This window comes from Morone saxatilis, unplaced genomic scaffold, assembly GCF_004916995.1.
Source record: "Morone saxatilis isolate NCDOM2014 unplaced genomic scaffold, NCSU_SB_2.0 Contig7, whole genome shotgun sequence".
Classification (NCBI taxonomy): Eukaryota; Metazoa; Chordata; class Actinopteri; family Moronidae; genus Morone; species Morone saxatilis.
In genome coordinates this window covers 413,644-424,993 of record NW_023340246.1, presented here as the reverse complement: position 1 = coordinate 424,993, position 11,350 = coordinate 413,644, and the positions used below count along the sequence as shown (strand labels likewise).

The following is an 11,350-nucleotide window of genomic DNA, read 5'->3' as shown; positions in this document are numbered from 1 at the left end:
TAAAACTGAATTGAACTGAATTGAATCAATAAGTTCTTTATAATGACTAATAATAAGCCAATACTACTGCTACTAATATGCATGCTAATAAGCAACTATTGTGAATATGTGGACCTTAATATAATATAAAGTTTATGACCTAGTTTGTTACACCAAGTGATCTAAACCAAATAACGCCTCAAACATTTGACGCACCATTAACTGGTGATACTGTTCTTCCTCCCAGCGAATATTTCCACTGTGCCTTGTGATGCCTGGGCGTGCAAAGAGGTCCAATCAATAAGCACTGCTTTCTCTTCTCAGGTTGAGTCATCAAGACCCAAAAGCCACTAACCGCACTGTGTCACTTCTGCGCACACTTGAAACCATAACCTTTCATTTTGTCCCCTCGCACTTGATTTGAGGCAGTCAGAGCTTATGTTGACGTACTTTGACAGCTCTGACTGACCTATGATCAGCACTGATGCTTTACAGTAGATAGCGTGGTACCTATATTACGAATTGTGTCTGATAGAAGAGTTTACGCTTTAATTGACGAGCACACGTTTAGATGACTCAATGTTGGGTCTATGACTCCATGTGTTGCATTATTTTGTGGTTCTCAGACATTCTAGGTCAACAGTATAACTTTGGAGGTACCCGCTTTCAAATCACTTTAATCAGCTGACTAATGATTGCTTCTTGTGAAACCTGCAAACTCTTGCACATGATTCAGGCGGCCGTGCTTCACCCATTGCTGTGAAATGAGCACAGTGGTTACAGAAACCACTGAGATTAGAGAGATTACAGAGAGACAAGTAGAAGCAGCTACAGTGGTTGTGTGCACTGGGGTCATTGACATATATGATAATGCATTACCAGTCAATAAACTGGCATTAATATCACAGTATATTCCTTTTTAGACAATAGACAGATGAGCCTGGTGCCATCCTTTGGGTGGCTTAATCTTAGCTGTCATTAAGACTCTTAGCAGATGGAATATTTCCCTAATTTTGCCTTTTTTGTTACAGTAAGTTGCACAACTATCATGAGGAGTATTAGAGAAGTCTTGCATGCAGTATTCTGACAAAAATGGACAAATCTGAACCAATCAGATCAATGAACCATATTTCTCTGTTCAGTCAGGAGAACAGAGAAACATCTTTCCAAAGCATTTAGTGTTGTTCTTCTTCTTTCAATGAAGAAATTCTGAAGAAATTGATGCTAGCAGTATCTAGTTAAACTCTTCCACCATTGTTGTTTTCGAGTAAACCTTCTCACACACACCTAGCGTTAAATCACGCCCGTTGCTCATGCTATAGCAGCCAATGGTTCCTGATAGGATGCTGATTGGTCTAAAACACTGTGGTTGGATTGGATAGCCATAAAGCTGACAAGATTCTCGAGTGCGAATCCTGCTGCCTCACAAGGTTATCAAAGTATTGCCTATATTCACCATTATTGCAATTTCATCATTGTCAGGACTGAATATTCTTTTCTGTTGATACCAACGCAGTAACAGAAATTATTCTCTTTTCACTGGCTTTTCACAACTTCCTTTTTCTATTCAACAACAAACCTTTCCACATGCAACAATGTGGCTCAAACCTATATCCTAGTAAATATGTTCATCTAGTAATACATTTCTTGGAAACCTGGATTACATTAACAGGAAGAAAAAAAAGTCCCAATCCAAAACCTGTGACATTCTCATGCAGCAGAGAATGCATAAAGGGGAGCTGGGAGAGCATGGTGGTGCGTACAATGCACCGAACACCAGAGACACCAGAGACCAAGCTTCCTGTCCTGCATCACATGGTCAAGGTTATGGAGAGACTGCGGTTTTGGTTAATAGTGAAGAAGGCCGTTCTGTGAATAAGTGCTTTTAGTTGCTAAAAAATAACAATGCACACATCCATCATGCTTTGTCATTTGTATCATTAGAGCTGCACTGTGAGTTCATATTTTCCCCTGAACCAAAGTTAGCCAAAACTAACCACGTCACAGGACGATCACATGACAGTTGTTACTTTTTGGTGCTGTCACATGATTTTTGCATGTTTTTAGCAATCACACAGCAGAGAGGCTGCATGTCTTGTTATTTAAAGACGTTGCAACATGTATGTATAGGTACACTCGTCTCTGTGGTCCACTAATTGGTCACACAGTCCAGTCCCCTTCCCTGTGTGTGTGTGTGTGTGTGTGTGTGTGTGTGTGTATTTTCTCCCTCACATCACTTCCCAAATTAGCCTCCTCACAGTGCTGCTGCCAGTGGGTCATCTAACCCGGTATGGCCATTCTCTGGCCGGGTAATGTGAGCGAGCCTCTAGCTCAGCTTCTAGTGCTGGAACATGTGAATGTGCCACAGCCTCTCCTCCTCCCTCACGCCCCCCACGCTGGCATCGAGTAAACTGACAGCGACGGCTGTTCAGCACATCCCTACACACACACTGCCTGAATGACATATAGGTTTTTATATGACCTGTCTGATTACCTTACAGCAGTGGGGTGAGAATCAGAGTGATAGCTGCACCACAGATCTAATACGCTGACGTATCACTCTCTTAACATTCACAATCTGTCACAGTCATAAGATGAGAATCATAAGCACAATTTATTTTCATGCAAGGGTGGCATTAAGTTCTTTGAAAATGTATTTTAAGATCTTTAGGTATTCCTGTGTAAGGACAGATCAGTGGTTCTCAGCCTTCATTTTGTATGAAATGTCTGCAAATACAATCACCTGTTACTGTTGCTCAAGCAGTTAGAAGATGTACTGTCAGGTCTCCACAGATCCACTCACTTCCATGTAACCAACACGTGACCGGGACAGGAATCAACCCTATCAGCCTAATTGGGTCTGATAGGGTCCCGTTGTATTGCCTCAGATCTCTAGTCTGTGTTTCAGTATGTGTTATACCTGAATAGATCCAAGCAGACTCTCTATCAGCTGTGATTACAAAGTTGCTCTTTCATTCTTTATTGCAATGAAAAAATTATAACAATAAAATAATAAATTAATAAATTAATAAAAAAGTATTTGTAGGCAAATATATACTGACACACAGACAACTGCACATTCATATCCTCCCACCACTTACATACATACATACTGAAGTGGACAAGGTGAAAACAGTTGTGCTAAAAATTATATGCAAATTATATGTGAAGAGGTGTGTGTATTCTTCAGGTGTGCGCAGTTGTCCAGTGTGTGCAGAGTTGCTGCAGCCAGTGGTGGCCTTCAGGTCGACCACAAGTTGGACCAAATTATCCTCAAGTCTTGTGTCTCTTTAAGATTGGGTCTCAGGTGGCTTTTCCACAGGTTAATTTCGGACTGACTGCAAAATGTCACTCGATTTTATACACACATAGGCCTGAAGTACAGTCACACACAAATGGAAGATAGACATGCAAATATGGAGCTTTAGTGGAGTGATGGGCTGCCACGTAGCGGCAGTCAGGGGTTTGGTGCCTCATCAAGGGCACCTCTGCAGTCCCCAGGAGGAGAACTGGCACCTTTCCAGCTACCTGTCCACACTGCTGTGGTCTGTGCTGGACTGGAACTGGCCATCCTCCGGTTCCCAGCCTAACTAAGATGCTTTGAGCCTCATCCACTGAGTGCCACATGTCCTTCACATTAGATTTCCAAATGATCAGAGTTTTTTTAATCAGAATAGGAAATGCATGTATGCACAGTCCCCTTTTTGACTTTGTGATGGGAATAAACTGCTCTGTGCGTGGTTGAGCAAGCATGTTTGTGAACAGTTGGAAGAGAACCACTCATACGGCCTTCTGGTCTTATGTGTGGTCTTTCACAGCAGCTAGAACTGCAGAGCGAAAGGCAACAACAGCAAATGAAAGAAAAGAAATTGGATGTGGCGAACACAACATACAGCTCGAGCCCTACATTTTCAGAAAGGCTGGATGTCTCTTTGGGCTGGTCCAGGACGTATTACAATCGGTCACATCAGTAGATGTTGTCTTTCATCTCCCTCGCTTCGTGGCCTTTTGATCTCAGCTGGATATTTATACCATTGCTCTGCTTTTTGCACATTTATGCATGTTGCTACAACAACAAGAGCGTATGTATTCTTAAAACTTAAGATGTCACACGCAAGAGCAACGTGTGAAAAACTCGCCATATCAACAGACTTGTACCCTCCAGCCCACTCACACACATGAGCGCACACGCACACACTCTTGGCTTTGCACACACACACATACATGCGTACAGACGTGGCTTTTGAAGGTTCTGACGTGGGCGATGCCTCAGTGTCAACTCTTTCCTGTGGGGAGACTTTCCACTGGCCTTTTTTTCCATGACTGCTCTGAGTTTTTTTTTTTTTTTTTGTCAAGATAGACGGTTGAATTTTTTGTCAACTTAATGCACGCACTGAATTTATTTTTTCAAATAAAGGCTTCTACCTCAACCCTGCCCCCCACGCTGCACTCCATCCGCTTCCACCGGGCCCCATTACTAATGCAGCCCATAATCCAGTCTTGGGCACGCTCATGCTAGCAGCCCCTTGGACTGCCAATCATTGGCCTAATTAGCACTCCCGCTCCTTCTCTGCCTTCACTGGCTGCTGCTGGAAAACACTCCACATATCCTAATCCGATCTCGGCGATGATGGTTTTCTCTTCCATCGTGAGGTGGTTTTCTGTACTTGCAGATTGAGGTGTCTGCAAACACCAAACTTGTTTCCTTGTTGATTCAGTCAATCGCACAGGAAGAGGTTTAGACAAACAGATTGTTGTGTTTGCAGGTGTACCATGTCATTGTCAGCATGAATATCAAGTGTGAGGTAGGAAATGCAATAAGCATCTGCTGTTCTTTCTAGAATCTTTTTGTCTGTCATTTGTGGCGACTCTTGTGCATTTGTGCAGTAATGTTTGGATGCTGCAGTATTTACATGTAAGTCACAAGCTGTCTCAAATGAAAACCAAAATGCATCTGAGTCATGTTGAGTCACCAAAAATGTTGAGCATGGTTGTCCAAAACTGAGAATTCACAAATATCAAAGATATTTGCTCTCAGGCGTATCAGAGATGAGATTAAACAAAGACAAACAAGTTCTAATATCATCTGAAGACAGAGCTGAGACACAGCAGTGAGCCCAGTCTATAGATAACCCCAGTGTTTCTGTCACATGTGCAGCATGTTACCATATAAGACAGCAATATGACTCACCCGCTCACTGACCTACTATGTGGGAAGTCATGATTCATGCAAGCTGCATTTAAGCAGGCAGGGCCCAAAAATACTCTGGCATGCCATCACACAAACACATACACACACACACACTCACACATACCTCACTTGCTCAGTCATACTCACCACCCACAGACACTGATAGGCTTAGATGCTGTCGGTAACATACAGTGAGAGACATTAGAAAGTTGTCAGAGCAAAGACTGGAATAACAAGATGACTGGATCTGTGCTGATGCCTTTTTGAGGTAATGCCAACATACGCTAGCTCCTGAGGCTTTCAGTGCTTGCTTTCTTTCTGTTTCTGTGACTTTGAATAGACGTAAAAGATGGTTTTTGACATATAAAAGTCAAATCTAGTGCGGGTGCATCAGGTAGCTGCTGTGAAACAAAATTCATTGCATTTCAGCCATGCAAATATTTCCTCGATAGCATATTTGCTTACGTCAAACTGATGTGGCTGTGAACCATAGCTGTTGATTGTGTTCTTTGTTGTTTGTCCTAATATTGTTTTTCAATGTGAGCAGGTTTTTCACGAACCATTACTCAGCAAGATGCACCTATTAATATCCTCTCGAGTGTTGTTGTTGTGATAGATACAACCACAAGACGCTACTCTGACAACAAAAAGTCTTCAAACATTGTCATCAAACAGCTGGCTGAGAATGCTAACTTTACTTGTCTTTTTGTTGATTATGGCGATTGAAACAGAAAAATAGATTTTTTAATTCAAGCTCTTACCCTGTTGTGCTGATATTTTCCGGATGTCAAAGCCTCAATGCATTTTTAAAGCAGATGTTGGCTGCTCTGTGGGGGCGGCTGTGGCTCAGAGGCAGAGTGGGTCGTCCCCCAATCGGAAGGTTGTTGGTTCGATCCCCGGCTCCTCCTGTCACGTGTCGAAGTATCCTTGAGCAAGATACTGAACAAATTTGCTCGATGCCTTGATCGGTGTGTGAATGTGTATGAATGAGTTTTTGTTTGATGGACTTTGCTCCTGGAGTGAATGTTGTGAAAGGGTGAATGTGGCGGGAGTGTAAAAGCGCTTTGAGTGGTCGGAAGACTAGAAAGGCGCTATACAAGTACAGGTCCATTTACCATTTATAATGAGTTTCTTGGTGTTTAATCCAGCCGTCTTTGATGGTTTCCATGCAGCTTGTGCTCCATGCTAATTGTTTCTTTTAAAAGGTAAATCTCTGCAGTGGTTTTGAGTATTGATTCACACGGTTTAGGTCACTCCCCGGACCTTTCTATTGCTGGGGGATGAAGTAGCTCTGGTGTTAATTAGGCTGATTGCAGATAGACACAGGTTTGTACAGCACTCTGAGCGCATTATGGGCCATGCAGACAGATGCTCGCTCTTGCAGCCGGTCCCATTCATCAGTGTCAGCAGCAGGAGCACCGCAGGAGGGTCAGCACAACCTAACCTGCGTAACCCCAGTCACCAGACCAAACTAGACCTGGGTGTTGCTAATGACATCACATGAAGGGACTCCCGAGAAGGTCCCTCCTCATGCCAGTAATTTAAAATAGATCAAGGACAAGATTTCTGGAGTCCAGTTGAATCTTGTGCAGGAATTGACTGATTGATTGATTGGTTTTGTTGCTCAGTCTCCCAATCGAAGTGCAGGGAACAGTATTGATTTCTATCTGGAACAAAAAGCACTTGATCCATTTGTGTATGGACTTGAGCGTAATGACTCTATGTTAGGTCTACCTTGAACTGTCTTGAACATTGTTTATTGTAAAAACTTGCATGCACAATGTGTGAGGAACTTTTGCTTTTAATAGACTTTTTTTATAAGACCTATGTCAGATTTAATTGCACATGAAAAATTATTCAGACATCTATATCAGTGTGATCAAACAGGCGCAAAGGGACTCTCTCATTATACTTCCACATTCCTCGGTATGTAATCAGCAGAGGCTGGCGAGCAGCAGCAGCTTGTCTCAGATGTGGCTGTCTTGCATGTATTATCTCAGGATCAATAACAGCAACCCAGTGACCTTCTGAAAGGCTGTTTACCTTATCAGTGGTGGGGAAAATAAGGAGCCTCCGCCATGGATGTCAGTGAACTTTCTGTGGTCGGAGTGGAAAGCCCCCAAAAAAACACAGCTCGCTTTCAATCTTGTGTTATAATCTTAAGCAGAAGAATTTGCTTCAGGGATGATGTTATGTTGTTGTTTTGACACAAAACACCACAGACGCTGTTTATTTAAATATACCTTTATGTCCATCACTCTTTCTTAAGGTGTGAATTAGTTTGTTGAAACGTGATAAAATCTCACCACTGGCTGGTTCTCTTTTTTGTGTTCCAAGCCACCTCAGATTTTGAATTCACTACTCAGTCACTTCCTAAGTTACAGCTTGTTTGTTGCAATGCAGAGGCATGTAAGCCTTCCTTCCTCCTACTAAGAGTGACCTTTTCTTTAAAAAGGATTTATTTGTGATTTAACAGTGTTTGGTGAATGCTGGCAGCGACATGGAAGTGTTTCTGTCGTATTGAGACGTACGATAGAGCCTGAGCAGCATGCTGTTTTACCTACAGTTGCAGATGAAAAACACATTGAGTAATAAGAACAGTTTTTTTGTTTTCAGGAACTGACAACAACACAGCCTTGTTTTTGGTCTTGATGACAGTGCACATTTGATGGTATTCAATGGGTTTTGCAATGGTGTCATAAGCCACAGAGGTCAGAGAGTTGTGTCAAACCATAGACAAGCACAGAACCCATACTGAGGTTACAACATAACAGTGACAAACATCATTTGTAAATGAAAACCTTTTTGCATGATCAGTTCTGGATCATTTAATTCTCTAGAAGTAACCATCTTTTAACATTTAAACCAAATTCTCAAATAAAGTGTGAAGTAAAGGAATGAAAGAAAGAAGAGAAAGAGAGGGGGTGTAATAGCGAACAGCCGGGACAAAAAGTGAGGCAATTTACATTAACATTTTCTATTACAGCCCAGATAGAGCAATCCCTGTTTAATCGATCCCTGCGCCTCATGTCCCTATTTGATGCTCATAATGAACAATTAACACATTTCTGATGATGTCTGCAGTTTGTCCTGCAGAGAAGCACCATCCTGGGTATGATTAGCACCACCTTTCAATAAATATTAAAGGAGACCACATACAGTATGCCGCATTGAATGTATGATGCGCTGTATGTCTAGATACACACTATGTATTCTGGAAAATGCTGTTTAACCTTGAATTTCAATTCATTCATCCATTTTACAGCAAGTCAAGGTGTAGCCTGGAGACGACAACTTTTTTAGTCTGCATTACAAACTGTGGGTGTGGAGATTGAAAGGAGAGTTTAAAGCAACAGTCTTTAAGATTCAGTGGCATCTAGTGGTGAGATTGCAGATTGCAGATTGCGACCAACTGAAACCCCTTGTGTCAGCCAAGCATGTGGGAGCCAATCTAGAGTCGGTGTTTGGTTTGTCTGTTCTGGGCTACTGTAGAAACATGGCGGTTCAACATGGCATAGAAGAGGACCCACTCCCTCTGTAGATATTCTTATCCTTAGGTGATTCTACACTAATGAAAACATAGCTATGAATATTATATTATATTTCTGACTATAGATCCTCCTAAATGTTACACACTGGAACTTTAAATCTTAATAACATTCATCTTCTCTCTCTCTCTCTCAATAACTCTTAATAACACCTGATGGTTTGGGCCAGGTAGAAGATCTCTACTAGAGACTAAAAGTCAGGATATATTGGCCTCTTCTTCTTCACTTTTAACAGTTCTTTTTATTGATTCTGTCTTCTGAGACAGCTTTCTGTGAAGTACTAAGTAAAGTAAATTGCTGCCTTTAAAATTGGTTTATTCCGACTTAACTAGATGAAAAGGGGTGGGATTCACCAAAGTTATTAGGGATCATCTTCTGGAGACCAGGATTCCACCAAATAATACATTTTATATATGGTTATATCTTGCTGTGAACCAAAGGAATAAAATCTGACAGTTTGATGGATAGATATACTCTCATACTGACCAACACTGCAGCAAAAACTAGTCTGAGGGTATGGGGAAGGATAGTATCATTTGAGGAAATGAAACCCCTCCAAAAATATAATGTGTATAATGTGCACGATGCATTCAAAGACATTATATTTTACCTACCCATCATCCTTATCACCATCCATGTTGACATTTGCTGCATTGTACGGCTCCAAGGGCATTTATTGCAGTGGCCTCATTTGATAATTCCAATTAAAACCATGTTCATCCTCAGTGTAATTACAGTCATTTGGCAGGAGCCCCCCCCCCCTCAATTGTGCACAGTGACACAGTGTTCATGTTAGTCTCACTCTGACTGTACTGGCTCAGAGGATAATGATATTAGACTGTAGCAGCAGCAATTGAGACTAAGCAGGGTGGGTTTGTATTTTGTGTTCAGGTTTATTCATTAGATAAACCCCTTAAGATGTACCATTGGACATACACAACATATCCCACAGTCAGCTGTGCCTAAGACCTTCTGTCTGATTTGATGTGATCTGATCTGCAACATCTCATCAGTAGCAGCAGGTGTTCATGAATGCGTCTGTGGGCCTCATTCTGCTCCATGCTGACTCATTGTCTGAGGCACTAATCTATCAGGAAATTATGAAGGACATGATCTAATATGTTGATATATCAACGAGTGATGGAATGAATATGGCTTGAGAAGGAATATCTGCTTCCACTTGCCAACATAGCTTCTGAAAATGTAGTTCCAATCATTTACACAAAGTATTTCTTAGACTTAAGAATAAGAAATGGAGCAGCTTCTACTTTCTATTAAAGAATAGTCCCTAATAATATTACCTGATTTTCATGAAACTTGGTGGAAGGGTGTAGCATGGGCCAAGAAAGAACCCATTACGTTTTGTAGCAGATCCAAATCAAAGTATATTGAGTACAATGTTACCACAGCTGATAGACATTTTGGGCAAAACTACAAAAATAAGACCCAGTCGTTGACAAAACAGTCTCCACGGTCCACAGATTCCCTTGGTCTGGAGCATTTGCCCGTATCCCACAGTCTTTATCTGCAGGTGAAGATGGTACTGTAGATGATAATGACAACTGGGATTTGAACATCTACCATACCATGACAACTGAGCAAGACCACATAGTAAGGTTGACAGTGCCTTCACAAGCTAGTAAGTGGACCAACCATGGTCTTATTATCCTAAGTGCATTATGTTTGAGCAAGTGTCTTATTTTTGAGTAAGTGGACTTTGAGTGAAGATTGTTTGGTCAACTGCTGTTCCCAGGGTCAAGAGTGAAAGGTTATGCCGTTGCATAACCGTTGCATTTGCTGCAGCTTAAATGCAGTTAACTTTTGAACCAAATTCAGGTTTTTGTATATGCAAAATTGGCAATCCCTGCTAAGAGGAGCTCTTCTACAGGCAAATAAAAATTCCTAGTGCTTGCAGGTGCTTAATACCTATTTGCCTCAAGCACAAAGAAAGCAGGAAGGTAGCTGTCCGTGTTGGTTTTGATTCAAGGGCAAACAAACACTGTTTAAAGCGGTTGCATTGCTTTTTTTGCCCATCACTGCAGAACATCTGAGAGGAATATGTTTCAGACATGTAAGCTTTCTGAATGGCAAATGATGTTTTTTATGATAGGAGCAATCATAGCACTGCCTCTGGGACTCTGTCTGCCCTCATTCCATTATATATTTCATTCCTTCGTGACCCAGCACCGCCTCTTCTTTCCACACACCCTGCACACTATTCAGCCGAGACCCAGAGAGAGCGAGGACACACATCACAGAGCACATCATGACTCACTGTCACACATTGCCACCCCACCCTCCCGCCCCTCCTACTTAAAAGTCCCCAAACTAAGACCACGTCATGCGCTACAGTCAGGCCAAAGCTGACTCAAACATCCTGCTGCTTGGCCCGCTCAGCTCACTGATTGTTTGTTTGGTTTGAGTTGGTCCAGTCTTAATTTTGCTCTTCTAATGAACTGAATTATTATTATCTCAGCTGTGTTTCCATGGTGATAATCAGTGACACCTGTGACCTGCTGATCAACAAATGCAAGAGTAACCCTGTAGAAACGTTTTTATTTCTGCTACTGCTACACTCTGAATCATCCCCTTGTGCCTAAATTCTTCCTGTATTCTTCTTTTATTATATTGT

At 41.7% G+C, this 11,350-nt stretch overlaps 1 protein-coding gene across 3 annotated transcripts in view; it reads left to right on the top strand.

Annotated features, from left to right (window-relative positions):
• Positions 1 to 11,350, top strand: part of bach2b (BTB and CNC homology 1, basic leucine zipper transcription factor 2b) — a 76,258-nt gene that overhangs the window by 30,605 nt on the left and 34,303 nt on the right. The window contains exon 1 of one of the 3 annotated variants that reach the window (XM_035678566.1): positions 5,356 to 5,438. The exons of the other annotated variants lie outside the window; for them this stretch is intronic. The gene's annotated coding sequence lies outside the window, so the exon portion shown is untranslated. Of the gene's footprint in view, positions 1 to 5,355; positions 5,439 to 11,350 lie in introns of those variants that run through there. 3 annotated transcript variants of the gene reach the window in all.